Genomic DNA, 18,974 nt, shown 5'->3' with positions numbered 1-18,974 from the left:
TGTGGATGAGCCTTAGAGTTCAGGTGCAGGAAGGAACCCAGCACGCTCTCCAGCTCATCCTGCGTCATGGGCTCTGATACCTACCTGATGCCCCATCATGATCGATATAGGCCGATGCTGCTCTTGCCACTGACAGGTCTCTACCTCGCACTTAGGAATTTTTCTAATCTGGGGTGTGGCTCTCACTCAGGCATAAATCACTGTGTTCCCACTGAAACTCTTCTCCAAGAGGCCAAGGAATATGGAATTGTCAGCAATCAAACTTTTTATTTATTTATTTATGACTTTTGGCTGTGCTGGGGCTTTGTAGCTGCGTGCGGGTTTTCTCTAGTAGTGGCAAGCGGGGGCTACTCTTCGTTGCTGTGCTCCGGCCTCTCATTGCAGTGGCTTCTCTTGTTGCAGCATGTGGGCCCTAGAGCACGCGGGCTTCAGTAGTTGCGGCGTGTGGGCTCACTAGTGGTGGTGCACGGGCTTAGTTGCTCCACGACATGTGGGATCTTCCCCAACTAGGGATTGAACCCTTGTCCCCTGCACTGGCAGGCAGATTCTTAACCACTGGACCACCAGGGAAGTCCAGCAATCGAACTTCATGATGTTTTTCTATGTAATTTTCTGGGTAACCCACGTTGCTCTGAGCCTTCTGCTTTGGGGATATTAGTTGAAGCTCACGTAAGATCCCTTTTTATTAAAACCCTCAAAGTAAATTCCACCTATGAGGTGTCCGCCTGGTACAGACAGTAACGGAACTGCCAGGTATTTAAAGATGGGCTGGGGGCAGAGGGTTCCCGTGTTAGCTGTGTCCTAGAGTGATTTAATACCGGATGAAATCCTGACACTGTCCTCCCAGCCCCTCCTCCCCGGTCCCAGAGCTGCGCCTCACATCATCCTTGAGGTCTGTGCATCAACTACACGCTGACCTGCCTGCCAACCATGCCACAGCCGGTGGGGCAGATGCTCACACCCAATTCGGGGAGGAAGACCTGAGGCTGAGCGAGCATCCGGATCTCATGCAAACCTCCCAGCCGCCACGTCCTTCTTAGCCCCACGTCTGGACACCAGGACTCCCCTGAATCGTGTGTCTCTTTGTTGCGGGGGGGCATCCCTGGCACCTCTCACTTGGTACCACGCAGGCCAGTTTCTCTGGGACTGTTCCCCACCCCTTGGCTGTCAAAGTCTGAGGTCAGCTTTGTTCCAGGTCTGTTTGGGGTTTTCTGGTTGCACCTCCTCTTGGGCCCTGTATCAGTTTCCTGGCGCTGCCGTAACAAAAGACCACAGACTGAGGAAGCTTCAAACAACAGGAATTCATTCTCTTGCAGTTCTGGAGGCCAGAAAATCAAAATCGGGGTGTCCACAGGGTGGGTTCCTTCTGGGGGGCTCTGAGGGAGAATCTATCCCCTGGCTCGCTCCCGGCTTCCGGGGGTGCCGGCAATCCTGGGTGTTCCTGGACTGGTAGTGGCCTCGCTCCATCTCTGCCTGTTTTCACATGGTGCTCTCCCTGTGTTCTGTGTCCAAATTTCCCATTTCTTATAAAGAAACCAATCATTTGATTGAGGGCCTTCCCCTCCCCCAATCCAATATGACCTCATCTTAACTATTGCATCTGTAAAGACATTATTTCTACATAAGGTCACCTTTTGAGGTTCCAGGTGGACATGAGGGCCCCCATCTCTTCCTGATTCACAGCTCACTTCTTCTTGGTGATCCATCAGGGCGAAGGGCTCGGATGAGATACCTTCCCAGAGGGGCTGTCTGAGTCTTGTGGTGCACGGGACCAGGGATGGAAGCCAGAGGCTTGAGAGGTGGCCCCTCACCTGGGGAGGGGATGCAAAAAGGAGAGATTGGGGGAAGGGGAGGGGCTCCAGGGCTAGGATGGGAGCCCAGCAGGGCAGGCGAAGACACTTTTTAATGTGGCTTCCTGCTTGCGATGAGAGAGAGAGACAGAGAGAGAGAGAACTTGGAGCCAGCTAGGCGGGATCTGAACTTGGGCAGTTCTCTGCTCAGATCTGGAGTTGGGGTCCTGAGGGAAGGGCTGTGTCACTCTTAGCCCTGTACCGCAGATCCATTAACTCAGGCCTGTGGAGGTGCAGCTGAGCTGGAGGCCCGTCAGGTAGGGGCACCCTCAGAGAGAGTGACCAGGGCAGGCTGCTCAAATAGACAACCTTGAAAAACCCTTCATAAAGTCACATACCCGTCTCTGCACAGCCTGGGATGGGAGGTGAGGCCTGGGGGCACGGAGTGATAACTCATGGAGTATGGGGGGGCTTGGGCAAGGGAGTCGTGGCTGAAATACTGTCCTCGGGACCTGCCCCTGACAGCCTCCTTCTCGCTAATTACCCTGGTGACTGTGGTGATAAATCCTATTCACCTAAGTCTGGGTGCCTGGCAGGCTGAGCATCAGGTGCAGCCACGCCGGACCCTGCTCTGGCCATTAGCAGCCCTGCCCGCTGAGTGGACCCTCTGGGCCTTTCCCCTGCTTTGCAATCCCTCCTGTCCCTTTCGATGGACCCCGTGGGAGAGAGGAGTCAGGTGACCCTGATTGCCCTAATATACTCTGTTATGAGCTAAAATGTCCTCCCCACCCCGGAACCTCAGAATGTGACTCTATTTGGAGATGGGGTCTGTGGAGAGGGAATTACGCTAAAATGAGGTCATAAGAGTGGGCCGTAATCTAATATGACTGGTGTCCTTATGAGAAGAGGAGATTTGGACATAGACACGGAGAGAGGGAAAACATCATGTAAACACACAGGCGGCCACCTGCAAGCCGAAGAGAGAGAGACCTCAGAAGAAACCAACCAGCCAACACCTTGATCATGGACGTCCAGCCTCCAGGACTGTGAGAGGATACATATCTGTTGCTGAAGCTGCCCCGTAGTCAGCAGTACTTTGCTGTGCAGCCCCTGAGACTAATGCGCACTCCCACTCTGCTCCGGGACCCCTGAGCCAGCTCGGAATGACTCGTGCAAGGGGTCGTTTTCAAGCTTTATTTCCTTAACCACCCAGCTGTCTTTTCCAAATGAAGCCTTATCTGACAGCTTAGTGTACCAAACAGAAAATCAGGATTATTCCAGTTGATTGAAGGGGAGGGAGGAGCTGCCTGCGTCCACTATTTTGACATCCTTATTTTCACCTAACCTGTCGGCCCTTGGTGCTTTCCCTAGAGCACAGGTTATGAACCACGGCACCGGAGGGTTATACCCATTTTGCAGAAGAACTGTCCGTCTGGGGCTGGCAGTAACAATGTGAAATCCGTCACTTCTTTCCATCTTGGTGTCTACTCTTATGTTTCAAGGTTTCATTATTACAGAGAATCTGTAACATTCTTGACATACTGATTCCCAATCACATGTTCGGAGACTCAGTCTAGGATGAAACGCTGGATTGCAGTCGGATGCTGGGGTTCAAGGCCCTCCTCCACCACTAGCTGGGCGCCCTGCGAGCTAGTCCCCTGACCTCTGTGAGCCACAGATTTCTCATCTGTAAAGTGGGAATCGATGCTAAGATTTGTGAGCTGGGAGACAGCTTAGGGGAGTAGAATAAACACGAGTTTTGGAGTCAGAGAGACCTGAGTGTGAATTCAGCTCTGCCACCTCTTAGCTGTGTGGCCTTGGGTACCTGGAGTCCCCTCTCTCAGTTTCCTTACCTGTAACATGTGGGTAATCAGGGCAGCCTCTAGGGTTGTCCTGGTGTTGCCGAAATTTGGTGCCAGATTAAATCTCGGAGGCAGAGTTTTGGGTGAAGTAGAAAGAAATAGCCTTATTGCTTTGCCAGGCAAAGGAGGCCACGGCGGGCTAATGCCCTCAAGCCTGTGTGTCCTGCCCTGGAGGGGAGTAGTGAGGAGTCTTAGAGTGTTCAAGGAGCAGCGCGTGATCTGCTCGTGCATATTCTTCTGATTGGTTGGTACTGAGGTAATCAGGAGTTATCAACCTACTGGTTCCAACTGGTCTGGGGTCTATGTGCTTGGTGGGCAGCATGCAGTTAACTTCTTCCACCTGGGTTTCAGTATCTGCAGAACAGCTCAAAGGACATGGCTCAGAATATTATCTGTAGTCCTTGAGGAGGAACTAAAGGTCCTTGACTTGGTTTAATGGCTAAAGTATCATTTTGTCTTGCTTGACTGTTTTCTTTCTTTCTGCATTTTCTCACTTCTCTGATTAAATTTATTCGTTGACTAAAGCTTTTCTACAGACAAAAGGCAGGCAGAGGACATGGGTGGAGGTCTATTCTGGGAAGACCTCATAGGGTCCTGCTCGGTTATACTGGGGATTCAGAAGATCATGTCTGTAGAGCGCCTGGCCCAGAAATTGACATATAGCAGGTGCTCAACTAAACCCAGTTCTCTATTAACTCTCCTTTCTTTCTAGTATGTCAGGGATTGGCACACTTTTTCTGGAAGGGGACAGAGAGTAAATATTTTAGACTCTGCGGGCCATACAATCTCTGCTGCAGCTGTTCAACTCTGCTGTTACAGCAGGAAAGCAGCCACAGAGAGTATGCAAACAAATGAACGTGCTGTGTTCATCCGATTCAACAGTGTGCACTTGGAGAGTTGAATTTCCTATCATTTTTATGTCACAAAATATTCTTTTGATTTTTAAAACAAATTGAAGATGTAAAAACAATTCTTACTTGTGGGTTGCACAAAAACACAACGGGCTGGATGTGGCCAGTTGGCCATAGTTTGCCAACCCCTGTGTTGGACTGTGAATGTCTCCAAAACATGTGTAATTTCCTTTATATCCTGAGTGCCTCACGGAAGGCTGGACCTTTGTAGTCTCCAGTGAGATAATGAATGTCTATCTCTGTCTTAGAGATACAATTGTGGGAAATAGTTGTAAATAGGTATGTGATCAGGCAGGCATATTGCAGGTGCTCAAGGTGCTTTTGGAAAGAATGAAGCCCCTTCCAGGGGAATTTGCATCCTTCAAGAGGAGGCAGGGAGAGCTGGGAGCCCGGGTAGCCGAGAGCTTGGAAGTCCCTGTTAATTGCGGCTGTGCAGCCATTCCCAACTCAGCCAGCAGGGGGCGCCGGGGACCGCTTTCGTCTGGGTGGTGGGAAGTGGTGTAGCTGCGCCCTGCCAGGAGATGGGAGACTGCGGGGAGATGGACGAGATGACTTCCGAGGGTCTTTTCTGCCCGGTGAATCTCAGCTCTGTTTTGCAGAGGGAGACTCGGGGATGAGCTGCCCGGAACTAGCAGTCAGCAACCGGGAGCTTGGTAGAGCAGGCCCCTTTCCCTGGAGATGAAATAAAATGAAAATCTTCCCCTCGTTGCGGTGGCTGTCATTCTGGAGTTTCAGCGTGTTCCCTCTATCACTCCTTGTGGTTAGGAGTGATAAAGAAAAAACGTATGTGTTTATAGAGGAATTAATGGTGAAGAAAAAGCCAGGGCTTTCTTTAATTAAAGGCAGGCCCGTTAAGCGCATGACAGATACCAGGTAGAAAGAAAATGTTAAGACTGAGCCGGGAGTGGGCACCAAGGACCTACAAATGACGCTCTCTTAGCCTCTAAAACCTCAAAGAAACCTGCGAGGCGAGACTGAATGACTGCCCCCAAGGGCTGCCCGTGTTGTCTTGGTCGGTGATGATTCCATCCGTGAAGACGGGATGGAGAAATGTCACAGACAGGTCCATGGTGCAGGGCAGTGTTTCCAAAGCATGGACTTCAGACCAGCAGCAGCAGCATCACCTGGAAGCTTCTTAGAGATGCATATTCTGGGGAGCCACCCCCAATCCCCTGAATCAGACACTGGGGTTGGGGGTTGCAGTTGGCCCCTAACAAGCCCTCCAGGCGGGTGTGATGCACGCCCAAGTGTGAGGACCCGTGGGGTCCGTAGCTGTTTTCAGCCTCAGCCACACATTGGAACCGTTCACCCGGCTTTTTAAAGCCTTGAAGTGGGCGCCACAGCCAGACCCATGACATCAGGCCCCTTAGGGTTGGAGCCAGCTTCTGTGGTTTGTTAAGACTCCCCAGGTGATTCCAGGATATCCAAGGTCGCACCCACTGCTGTAGTCTAAAGTAGTTCTGGGGTTAGCCAGACCCAAGTTCAAATCTCAGTTTTATCACTTACTAGATGTTTGTCCCTGGGCAAAGCATATCACTTCTCTGGCCCACAGTTCTAGTCTGTAGAATTGAGATAATCTTCCCTCCCTTGCAGGATTGTTTAAAGATGGAATGAATGTTGCAGTAAGCATCCTGTGTATAGAAGCACCTAGAACAAGCACTGGCTCCCAGTGGAGGTTCAGCACATGATAGCGCTCCTTCCCTGCTCCCTTTTCTTGGACAGTGGAATTTTTTAGAGCAAGGACCACATTATATATATATTGCGGAGCACAGGCTCCAGATGCGCAGGCTCAGCGGCCATGGCTCACGGGCCCAGCTGCTCCGCGGCATGTGGGATCTTCCCGGACTGGGGCACGAACCCGTGTCCCCTGCATCGGCAGGCGGACTCCCAACCACTGCGCCACCAGGGAAGCCCCCACATTATATTTTATTTGCATCCCCAGGGCATTATCAATCCCTTATGTATACCTCGGTACTGCGTGAGGGCTGGGGAAGTGAACATCTGAGAGGTTTAGCTACGGGATTTCTTATCTTACACTCTTGCTGGGACCAGGCTGGGGTGACCTTTCTCTGCTTTGTCTTAACCCAGGTCAGCCCTGATGTCTGTTTAAATGCACCGTCCCCTTGACCTTTAGGACTCTATCCCGATACAAAAAAATTGCCAGCGTGCTAGGATATGGGTGCAAAGATGTTTACTGGTGCATTGTTTGCCCTGGAAAAAATTGGAAACGTAACTTTTCCAATAGGTGAATAATAGAATAAATTATTGTGCATTCAGTATTATGGTGCATCACAAACCATTAAAAAGAATTAGGTAGATCTATATGTATTGATCTGGAGAGAGTTGTACTATATATTATTAAGTGAAAGAGCAAATTGCTGATTCATGCCTGTGACGTGATTTCTTTTTGTTTTTCTTTTTAGGAAAAAGTCCTCCTATTGTTGCAGGAAGGGGGGCCCCTTCCAGGGCCCCAGAGTGGGCTCTTGTCTAACACTTGGAAATGAATTGTCTGAAGAGACACACGTGCTGACAAAGCGAGAGACTTTATTGGGAAGGAGCGAGCAGGCGGAGAGCAGCAAGGTAAGGGAACCCAGGAGACCTGCTCTGCCACGTGGCTCGCAGTCTCGGGTTTTATGGCGATGGGGTTAGTTTCTGGGTTGTCTCTGGCCAGTTGTCTTGCTTGGCCCATAGTCTGACTCAGGGTCCTTCCTGGTGGCGCATGCATCTCTCAGCCAAGATGGATTCCAGGGTGAGGGCTTCTGGGAGGTTGGTCGTCTCCTCCCTCTTTTGGCCCCTCCTGAATTCTCCTGGTTAGTTTTCAGCAACACCCTATTCCTTATCAGGACCTCCTGCTGTGAGACAACTCAGGCAAGCAGGCCTGGCCACAGCAGGTGGTTTTGGTCAACAGTTCCCTAGCACTATAATATGTGTACCCATCTGTGTGTATGCGTGTGTCTGTGTCTGTGTGCATAAAGAAAAGCAAAGCGTGAAAGAATACATTCCAGGCTGTTTGAATTGGTTTCTTTGTGGGATTGGTGAGCGGGAGAAACTCATTCATTCATTTGTTCATAATGTCATTCATTCATTTGCTCATTCATGTTTTCATTCAATTAATATTGATTTAAGGTCTGCTGCGTGTCAGGCATTGTAGCCCTGGGGATACAGCCATGAACAAAACAGACTAAATTGCTCTTTCATGCAGCTGGAGTGACCAAGTGTCCTGGTGTGTGCCCTGGAGTGCCCTGGTTTTAGCGGTGAAGTTCCATTGTTGCAGGAAACTCCCCAGTCCTGTGCAAACTAAGATGGGTGGTCACCCTCTGGAGCTTGCATTTTAGCATGGGGGAGACAGATAAACAAATATTAGAGGATGGTAGGTATTTGGTGGTAAAAAAGCTGTCTTGGAGGTCTTCCAACTCACCTACCCAGGCACTGAGGTCCCCCTTTACATTCTGACCGGCTGTCAGTGATGGGAGGCTGCTCTGAGCATCTTGACCGCCCCAAGGGTTGTCGGCCAGCTCTCTGTTTTGCTGAGTTGGCAGTGGGACCTAATTTGTTAATTAAGAGTAGATGGTGAGCTGTCCTCGTACTTTGATTAACCTAATGGCCTTCCCGGCACGACTCGGATTCAGCTGTAGGCATCACTGCAACTTTTAATAAAATGATTTGAAGGGCCATTAGGAGACACTTCCCGTCACTGCGCAGATAACCGCTTGGCAGCTGAGATGAACAACACTTGGGTTTTGGTTTGAAGGCACTACGCTTACTCTTTTAGTCATGCTTGAGGGCTTTGATGGCCTTTTCGGCTCTAACCCAATTTGCTCTGCTTTGTAAACGCGGCCAGGAGAATATGCCTCACAAGCTTCGAGGCAGGAGCAGATGCTCTTGGTGTCCTGCCCATGTCCCCTTGGTCCCAGGATCTTCAGTCTTTGAGCACCTGTGACACCTGAGACTCTGCCTAGGGCTTTCCTCGGGGGCCTTTGCATGGCTGGGAGAGCTGGGCGGATGTTATGAGTTGAATTGTGTTGAAGTCCTATCCCCGTACCTGTGACTGTTGGAAATAGGGACTTTGCAGATAACCAAGTTAAGATGAGGTTATTAATGTGGGCCCTCATTCAATACGATTTTGATCTTATGAAAAAGGGAAATTTGGACATGCACATGGGAAAAACACTTTGTGAAGACGAAAGCAGAGATCAAGATGATGTACCTACAAGCCTAGGAATTCCAGTGATCACCAGCAAACCCCCCAGACGCTAGGAGACACTATGGCATGCAGTCTCCCTCCCGACCCTCAGAAACCACCGACTCTGCTGACACTTTGACCCTGGACTTCCAGCCTCCAGGACTGGGAGACAGTACGCGTCTGTTGTTGAAACTGCCCAGCGTTTGCTACTTTGTTCAGCAGCCACAGGAAACTAACACAGGGGCCTAACACACACTCCCACATGCAGGGAACATCCTTCCACCGGTGATAGATGGGAGCTGGTGGATACGTCCCCTGGCTCCCTGGTGGGGTACTCTGTCTCCCAGAGGGCCCTGGTGAGGTGGAGCCCGGTTTGCCATGGTGATCACCTGTGACAAGCACATCCTGTACTGGCTGCTCTGCCCGGTCTCATTTCTCATCCCCTGCCTGTGTTTCCTGGGGTCCTGTCCCAGGTAAGCACCTGGCACTTGAATTTCCATCTCAGGGTCTGCTTCTGAGACAGGCCTTGGCGAGCGAGTCTTGACCACTGGCACGCACATGTGCACGTGTGTGTGTGTGTGTGTGTGTGTGTGTGTGTGTGTGTGTGTGCGCATTGTGCAGTGTAAAGATCTCGGCTCACAATTTCCGCTGTGTGAGCAAGGTAACTTCATGCCTGAATTGAGCCCTCAGCCTGTTGCCTTGTAGACTGGCCATCACCTTCGTCTGTGGGGTCCTCGCCAGCTCCTCCCCCTGGGACTGGGGGCTTTGTGAGCTGAGGCCTGATGGGGTCACGGCTGTGTGCCACCACCTTTCTGGGCTGAGATGACCTGGTTTTTCTGGCCCTTGGGTCTGGTTCCTGCAAGTCAAGGTGGCAACGTTCTTCTGGTCCAGCTCCGTCTTGGTCACTGCAGGGGCCAACCTCAGCAGCTGCGCCGCGGTGCAGAGAGGCCTGTTGCTCTCTGAAGGGGTCCCCCACTTCTGAGCTCCTTCCAGGAGCATGAGCAAAGCTACCACGCGCTCTGTGCCCCTGGTGGGTATCTTCCTTCAGGAGATGGAGCTGGCCCTGGGCTGCGCGTGGCTGGCCTCATGGCAGTGTGCCCCTGGACAGGCCACTGCATGGCCCCATTTCCCTCTCCCGTGACACTGACCGAGACTGGCATTCCCGGTGCAATCGTGGCTTGGGGTCTCTGGGGCAGGAAGAAAGACCTCCTCACTGGGGTATAGGACATGACTCAGGGCCATGTGAATTTGAAAATTACACCAGTAACATACAAATAGATGAAAAAACTCCAACAACACAGAAATATTTGGAGTGATCCGTGAACGTTTCCTTTCACTTTGTGCCTTGATGGTATTTTCTTCCTCAGACTATTATATAAGTGTGAATATAGATCTAGACACAGATAGATATAAACAGATGTAGATATAGATAGATAGCTATAGCTTAGATGTGGACATCTCTATATATGTAGATACAGATTTGGACAGAGACACAGATATAGATAAAGGTGTAGACATATCTATAGGTATAAATAGATACAGAGAGTGTATTTTTAAATACTAATGCCATTGTGTTGTCTGGGTGGTTATGTGGCTTTCTCTTATCCCTAGATGATGGTCTAGAAAGTTTTCTGGACCAAGCACATTTATACCCACCTCATTCTTTTCAGCCAGTCCCCTGTGGATTGGCAATCAAGTCGCTCCCATTTCTTTCCCAGCTTTCCCATACAATGCTGCAACAAACACATTTTAACAAACTCTTAGGTCTTTATGTATTTGTGCAAGTCTTTCTGTAGGAGGGAGAATTCCTGAGTTCAAACGGAAGCACATTTCAAATTTGGGGAGGTGCTATCCAACTGCCCTCCAAAAAGGTTGAACCAATTTCTGCCCCCAGAGTAATTGAATTTTAATATTAAAAAGGACCCTGGGGCTTCCCTGGTGGCGCGGTGGTTGAGAGTCCGCCTGCCGATGCAGGGGACACGGGTTCGTGCCCCGGTCCGGGAAGATCCCACATGCCGTGGAGCGGCTGGACCCGTGAGCCATGGCCGCTGAGCCTGCGCATCTGGAGCCTGTGCTCCGCAGCGGGCAAGGCCACAACAGTGAGAGGCCCGCGTACCGCAAAAAAAAAAGAAAAAAAAATTGAAGTATAGTTGATTTACAATGTTTTGTTAGTTTCAGGTGTACAGCGAAGTGATTCAGATGGCTTGAAAGTAAATGAGTTCCAAGCATGGGTAGATGGTTTCTGGAGCATTTATGGGCCTGAGACAGTGCATAGAAAAGATAGTTGCATTTAGAGTGTTGAGTCAAGTGTCTGGAACTTTTCAAACCTGAGGATCATCTGGGGGAAGCAGAGTGTTTGACAACCAGGCACTGGCATTTGCCCCCATTTGTATGGCATTTTGAGGATGACAAAGACATCGACTTTGCACATTCCCCCCTTGAGCCCTGCAGCATCTCTGCAATATAAGTAGTTGCATATTTTATGATTCACTCCAGGGACGAGAAAACTGAGACCCAGAGAGGCAATGTCGTAGAATGTTAGGACTTCTCTAAGTGATTCTATGGGGCATTTACTCCAGAGCCAAGCAGTGAGCCCAGGGGTCCTCCTTTCCATGCCCTGACTGTGGGCCTGGGGCTCCTTCTTCCAGAGTGGTAAGAGGTGTCAATTGTGGTTCTCAGATTGGGCTCACAGGGAGGACCCCTCTTTGTCACAGATCAGGGCATTCCAGGGCTGCCCTGGCAGGAGGATCACTTCCTGTGTTGGCATCACATTTCAGGTACCTCTTTCCAGCCAGTCAGCACCTCCTGTCAAAGAAGCTCTTCATTTTTTTCTTACCACCTTTTTTTTTTTTTTTCTTCCACACCTCCTCACATCCCTTCCCTTAGTGGGGCTCTGGGGAATTACGCACCCCAATCCCCCATGTGCCAGGCCTACTGCGTAACACTTCATTTCCATGTTAAACCTCAGCACATCAGCAGCAGGAAGGAGCTGTTATTTCTAATTTGTAGACGGGGAGATTGAGGCAGCTGTAGAAGAAGGTGCTTGTCCAGTCACTTAACTGGATTAGAACCGGTTTTAAAGGTATCTGGGATTTGTTTTAATCCAGTATGGTAAGATACACATGCACAGAAATGACTTGGAAGAATTTTTTTATACTCCCTAGAAACTGGAGGCAGGGCATGTCATGCAGGGCCACATAGGGAAGCACCAGGGTTGGTCAGGAGGCAGAGGGAGCGAGGCGAGAGTGTGGGCGTGAGCTTTTATTGTGTTTTCGAGGCAGGCTAAGCAGGCTTAGGGTTGGCTAGTTGGAATACATTCAGTGGGCTCTGCAGCCCCTAGTAGTCTGGTGCCTGGCCCTGGGGCTATTCGGGCAAGGGGAGAGTGGCCCAGAGGGCATGTAAGACCCTGACTCAGGAGGTGATTGGGGTGTGGGCTCTGACTGGGCTGGTTTGCATCTGAAACATGTATTTTCCAGGGAGCTGTTTGCTTCCTTTAGGTGTCAGCTAACCCTGGGAAGGGCAGTCTTTCCTGGAGCAGCCAGCCTTTAAGATATCAAAGCATCAAACATATAGAATAAAAAGATGTGATTAATACAGATCCCAGTTCTTCTGAGTACAAAACCACATTTGTTCTGCTACACCCATTCATCCTGGTTAGAGACCAGAGGACAGTTCCTTGAGACCCAAAGAAGGATGCACCTTTTCTTTTTTTTTTTTTTGCCTATGAATAATTATTTCCTCATTCCAGAGTGTGTGCCTTCATTCTCTTTCTGCATCTTTCTCTTCTTGCAATCACTTCCTGTATGATCTCCAACATGACAACTGTCTTTGCTGGGCCCAGGCTGGGCAACTGTCAGGTGTCTGATTAAAAAACACAATGCACTGGTCAGATGCACCATAACAATAATAACGAACAGACAGAAGGATATTAAAACCCTTGAATTCTTTGCTACATCTCTCTCTTTTCTAGGGCCAGAGCTGAGGCTGGAAATACTGTAGTATTAACTTTTTCAGGCCGGCAGTCAGCAGGACTCTAGAAATCAGATCGGGGGTTTTCTTTACCAACACTGGGAGGCGAGCCCCAGAGGACCTGTCTGTCCTGCTGTGGTTCCTTGGCAACTTTTTCATTCCCACCAAAGTATGGCTGCGTGGTGCAGAAAAGACAGAAAAGTTTTGGGCTTTGAAGTCAAAGAGACCTGAGTTTGAATTCTGGCTTTGCCAAGGGCACCACACAGCTTCCTTACCCTCTCTGGGCCTCAGTCTTCTCATCTGCAGGGTAAGGAGGAGACTACCCAACTCACAGGGCGTGAGAGGGCTCTGTGAGTCTGAGTGTGAAGTGACTAGTGATATATAAGGTGCGGGGATGCTGTGGTGAGACGAAGCTCTGTGCCAAGTAGCTCATGGTCTAGCATGGGAGACAGACTAAACACAGAGAAAGCGAATAAACACAGAGAAACAATCAATTGCAAAAAGTGCTCTCTAGGGCATGACATGCACTGTTAGAGTCTAGGGCGTGGGAACTGACTTTTGCAAAGATGGTCAGGAAAGGTCTCTTTCATGAGGGGAGATTTAAGGTGAAACCTGGAGGGTGAGAAGTAGTCAGTCATGGGGAAGTGGGGGGCATGGAGACAGCATGTGCAAAGGTCTTGGGGCTGGGAAGACATGCGCTTATTCTAGGGATGGATGAAAAGCAGCGAGCGGGGAGACAGGGTGTAAGATGAAGCAGGAAAAGGAGGGAAGAGCCAAAAATAAATAAATAAGTAAATAAATAAATTTATTTAAAAAAAGATGCAGGTGTGTTTTAGAGGGGGAATCAATAGGATGATTGTGTACCGATTCCTTTCTTTTCAATAACAGGTTGGTCTTAATTTTATCATATATGGTCTTAAAAATGTACACGTCACTATTAAAAGAATGTGTCTTAAGTCCCACATTCTCCGTGCTGAGGTCTCACCAGCACCTTCTTCTTGTCATACATCACGGGTTTTTTTGTTTTTTTTAAAAAATTATTTATTTATTTTGGCTGCGTTGGGTCTTCGTTGCTGCACGCGGGCTTTCTCTATTTGCGGCGTGCGGGGGCTACTCTTTGTTGCAGTGAGCAGGTTTTTCATTGCCGTGGCTTCTCTTGTTGTGGAGTACGGGCTCTGGGCGCGCGGGCTTCAGTAGTTGTGGCTCACGGGCTCTAGAGCACAGGTTCAGTAGTTGTGGCTCACAGGCTTAGTTGCTCCGTGGCATGTGGGATCTTCCCGGACCAGGGCTCGAACCCATGTCCGCTGCATTGGCAGGCGGATTCTTAACCACTGCACCACGAGGGAAGTCCCTACATCAAGGTTTTGATGTATGACACTTGGGGCTGGATCATCCTCTGTTGGGAGGGTGTCCTGTGCACTGCGGGAAGTGTAGCAGCATCCTAGCTTTCATGCCAGGAGCACAGCCCCCCACAGTTGTGACAACCAAAAATGTCTTCAGACATTGCCAGTTGTCCCTGGGGTTGGGGAGGGGGACATTGCCTCTGGTGGAGAACCACTAACCCGCATTATCAAAATCAAAGACCATGACCTTGCCCTTGGCCCTGGGATTACATAGTAGCTTTGAGCTGGAGCTGGGCTTTGTTCTGTGTGGCTCAGATAATGACAATAATGATAATGATAACATAATCATTCTTAGAGCTGACATTGGCTGGGGTTACTGTGTCAGACACTGTTCTAAGCCCCTTTATCCTCTCAACAGCCTCACAGTGTAGATTTCATTATTACCCCCATTTTACAGAAGAATAAACAGAGGCACAGAGAGGTTAACAAGTTCAGCCAGGTTCACAGATGCTAAGTTATAAACAAGATCCGAACCCTGTTGTGCTCAAGGGCTTGTTCTAACCCTAAAGGCAGTGGTGAGCACTGAGTGGTATTAAGACGGAAGCACAGGGACTTCCCTGGTGGTCCAGTGGCTAAGGCTCTGTGCTCCCAATGCAGGAGCCCCAGGTTCGATCCCTGGTTAGGGAACTAGATCCCACATGCTGCAACAAAAATATCCCGAATGAGGCAATGAAGATCCCGCGTGCCGCAAATAAGCCAAATAAATAAATAAATAAATATTAAAAAAGAAGAAGAAGAAGAAGAAGGAAGCGACAGGCGAGATTTGCACATAGTAAGAGTGACACTTGAGGCAAGGGTGGAGGATGAATCTGCAGTGGACCAGCGAGGCTGGAGGCAAAACTGATGCAGAATCCAGCTCTGGAGGAAGGAGCTACAGCAACCCAGACCAAGAAGCAAGTTGCCTGGAAAAATGGGGCTGTTCCTTCCTTCCTCCATTCATTCACTGGTTCGTTTCACGGTTATTTACTGAGGATTTCTACGGTGCCTGATGCTGTTCTAGGCACCAGGCTTGGTACTGTAACTCCCCTGGTAGAGTTTATAATCTAGTGGGAGGAGATGGACAAACAAAAAAAATACAACAAAACAGCAATTATGCCATCATGCAAACCAACCACAGAAACGCTTAGATATGATGATGAATTCTAGGTAGGAAATGAGGGGACATCGAGGCAGATGGAGTGAAGGGTCCCTGTTCTAGGTCGGGGGGTGGGGACTCTCTGAGGTGGCGGCTGTTGAGCTGAGTGCCAGCCTGGGGAAACTTGAGGTAGGGGGTGTATTCTACAGAGAAAAGTCTTTCTAGCAGGAATGACTTGGAGTGTTCTAGAAGGGACAGGGAGGTCAGAGAGTGGGGGAGTGGAGAGAGCGAGGAGGAGAGTGCCTTGTGGGCCAAGACAAGGAGCTTAGTTTTTGTTTATTTATTTTATCTTATTTTTAAAAAGTGTTTAAATTAAAACAACTTTTTTTGGAACTTAGTTTTTAGTCTGAGTGCAAGGAGAACCATTTGGAGACTTTTAAGCAGAGGAGTGTTTTGTCTGTTTTAGGAATTAAAAGGTGGCACTCTGGTGGCACTGGGTGGGAATGGAGCATTCCTGTTAGGAGCTGGTGGCAGGTGCCCTTGGGGACCTGAGAAGATGCAGCCAGAGCTGGGAGGAGGGGGTTGGTCTTCGGGCAGGAGTGGTTGGACCACTGCAGCTCCGAGGAGGAATGAGGGCATCACAGTCAGATTCCAGAGCTGCTGGGAGGGCACCCCCTTCCCACCCACAGGAAGTCAAAAGCTGGGGCTCAGACCCAGCCGGGGCACCTGGAGATGCCCTGCAGGACCCCCCACCCCCACCCCCAGCAGCAAAGTCACGTGGCCTCATCCACCACCAACACATCCGCCTGCTGGAACCTTCCTCGCCAATTCTATTTTTGCTCCCCTTGGCAGCTCTGTGGAAATTAAAAGGCTATTTGCAGTGACTAATGTTGCTAATTCTGATCAAACAATTTAAAATTCATCCTTCGCCATATCAGAGACCCACTAGGGAACAGAATTAACACATCATTTGTGGCAATTTCTATGACGGTTGGTGGAAAACAAAAAAGACATTAAAATTGGTCTCAATTCAAACCACTGCTCGTTAAACAGCCTCCTTTAAAATATCCCATCTTGGTCTATACAATAGCTCTCCATCTGTTCCCGGCTTATTAGCCAAGGGGAGGGACCTTGACAAGCTGGCTGCTGACTCCAAGGTGCTAGAAACTTACTTGGGAGTCTTGTGGAAATGCATTCTGCTGTCCTCTGCAGCTCTGCTCACCCGGCACCCCTTCCAGATCCACGCCAGCCACAGCTGCCTTTGGGGCCTCCTGTCCTGAGAGGGGAATGTGGCTCTTGTTTCCAAAAGTTAAAATTCAAGAAGCCAAATGTTAAAAAATGAATTAAGCTTCCCAGTCTTGCATGAAATTGAGTCATTCACTTACCACCTGTGTAGTTTTTGCCATATCCATATGCTATGATTTCCTTAATATGAATCCGACTCTTTTAAAAAATGAAATTAATATCTTAATTTAATTTATACAAGAACCTTTATAACATATCTAATATATATCAATTAAAGGAACACATTAATTCAATTTTAAACAGGAAACTTTATAACACTATTGTAAATGGAAACCCAACATCACAAACAATAAATAAACATTAAGTGTAAAAATAAATACAATGGTTTAGAAACATTTGACAGTTTACTTTTTACCCCTTGGCTTTTCTATGTGAGTTTCTGTCTTTGTGTGTGTGTGACAAAATACCCATAAAAAGGGGGGCAAACAATTAAAACACATATTTGTAAACCTTTTGACCATTAGATAAATATGAAAAAGTTAAAAAAGGAATTGCCGGCATTTCCCTGGTTGTCCAGTGGGTAAAACTCTGTGCTCCCAATGCAGGGGGGCCGGGGTTCGATCCCTGGTGGGGGAACTAGATCCCGCATGCATGCCACAACTAAGAGTCTGCATGCTGCAGCTAAGTGTCCGCATGCCACAACTAAGAAGGCTGCATGCCACAACTAAGATCCTGTGTGCTGCAACTAAGACCCAGCGCAGCCAAAATACATAATAATAATAATAAAGGAATTGCCAGTTGAAAATTAATAAAGGAAACCTCACCTAATATTAGAGTCAGGAGGGACTTGCCTGGCAGTCCAGTGGTTAGGACTCTGTGCTTCCACTGCAGGGGGCATGGGTTCATCCGTGGTTGGGGAACTAAGATCCCACATGCCATGAGGCACGGCCAAAAAAGAAAAAAAAAAAAAAAAAATTAGAGTCAGGAATGGCCTGTAGAGGGAGCTGTCAAGCATTACCTCTCACCCTCATTTGGATGCACTGACCATCATTTGCACACCCCACAGGAAGAAACTACCTTGCTCTCTCAAACAGGATGGGTAACCAGTTTACTATCCTGAAGGAAGAATTTCTCCTTACTCAGCAACAGCCCAGCCAATGAGAAGCCATTGTCATCGTGAACTCCTAATTTCCTCCAATGAATTTCGTTTAGAACAGCCCATCCCAACTCCCTACTTTTCCCTATAAAAGCAGACTGTCTTACTCTTTTCTCTGGGCATGTCTATGGTTTGCTATAGATTGTGTGTCCTGAATTGTAATTCTTTGCTGTTTCCCGAAGAAAACCCATTTTGCTGGTGAAATAACTGTCTTTCATTAGTTTTAGGTTAACACAGTTGAAGAATAAGAAGCTTACATGTAACAACAAGAACAAAATAAAGATAATGGAAAAGGAAACAATGGTATTAGATTCTAGTTGGATACATTTGCCAGTGAAGGCCATTTGTGGCTGGGGACAGGCTGAACATAGTCTCCCCTGGAGGATCAGGGGAGACCTCCCAGAAAAGGTGACCTGCCATCCAGTAGCTGTCTCTTTGGGGTCCCACAAGAGACCTTTCAGCCAGGAGAATCTTAAAAGATTTAGTTGATTTTTTTTTTTTTATCTCATATCTGGGGTCCCTGAAATTACCCAGTTCTACCTGCCTTGGGCAGATGTGTGTGTGAACTTTGGCATTGATTTTATAAGCTCCAAGATTATGATAACGTTTCTAGTCTCCTCTCCATTCTGCCCTTCCCATCACTATGGCAACCCGCAAAACGAAAAGGGCAGAAGGAAGGTCTTTTGTTTGTTTGTTTTGTTTTGTTTGTGTCTTTGGCTGTGTTGAGTCTTCGTTGCTGTGCACGGGCTTTCTCTAGTTGCGGCAAGCGGGGGCTACTCTTCGTTGAGGTGCACAGGCTTCTCATTGTGGTGGCTTCTCTTGTTGTGGAGCACGGGCTCTAGGCGCTAGGGCTTCAGTAGTTGTGGCTTGCAGGCTTCAGTAGTTGTGGCTTGCAAGCTTCAGAAGTTGTGGCTTGCAAGCTTCAGAAGTTGTGGCTCGCAGGCTTTAGAGCACAGGCTCAGTAGTTGTGGCACACAGGCTTAGTTGCTCCACGACATGTGGTATCTTCCCGGACCAGAACTCGAACCTGTGTGCCTTGTATTGGCAGGCGGATTCTTAACCACTGCACCACCAGGGAAGCCCCAGAAGTAAGGTCTGTCTTTGATCTTATCTTGCCTGGGGCTGTGCACATCCTTTGATCTTCCCGGAGAGACCCAACCCCATCAGGAAGTTCAGCACTGGGTGTTGAATAGCCTGGGTTACCTGGAGTTTATTCATTTGTGGTTTGGATTCCTATCAGAGAGGTGTAGGAAATAACTAGAAATTCTAAAACAATTAACTGGAAATCACAGGAAAGTCATTATGCAAAGTGTGGCAGACTGTATTCTCCAAAGATGGCTGCAACAGTAGCTCCTGTCCCACATGCTGTGCTAGAGCCTT

At 48.7% G+C, this 18,974-nt stretch overlaps 1 long non-coding RNA gene across 1 annotated transcript in view; it reads left to right on the top strand.

Annotated features, from left to right (window-relative positions):
• Nucleotides 1–7,071: 7,071 nt before the first annotated feature.
• Nucleotides 7,072–18,974, top strand: part of LOC309832056 — a 113,359-nt gene continuing 101,456 nt past the window's right edge. The window contains exon 1 of the long non-coding RNA XR_014297666.1: nt 7,072–7,143. This is a non-coding gene — a long non-coding RNA (uncharacterized lncRNA). The remainder of the gene's footprint in view (nt 7,144–18,974) is intronic.

This window comes from Grampus griseus (genome assembly GCF_964374135.1).
Source record: "Grampus griseus genome assembly, chromosome: 14".
NCBI classification, from domain to species: domain Eukaryota; kingdom Metazoa; phylum Chordata; class Mammalia; order Artiodactyla; family Delphinidae; genus Grampus; species Grampus griseus.
Note: the sequence above shows the minus strand (reverse complement) of the source record. Positions and strands in the feature narration are given on the sequence as shown.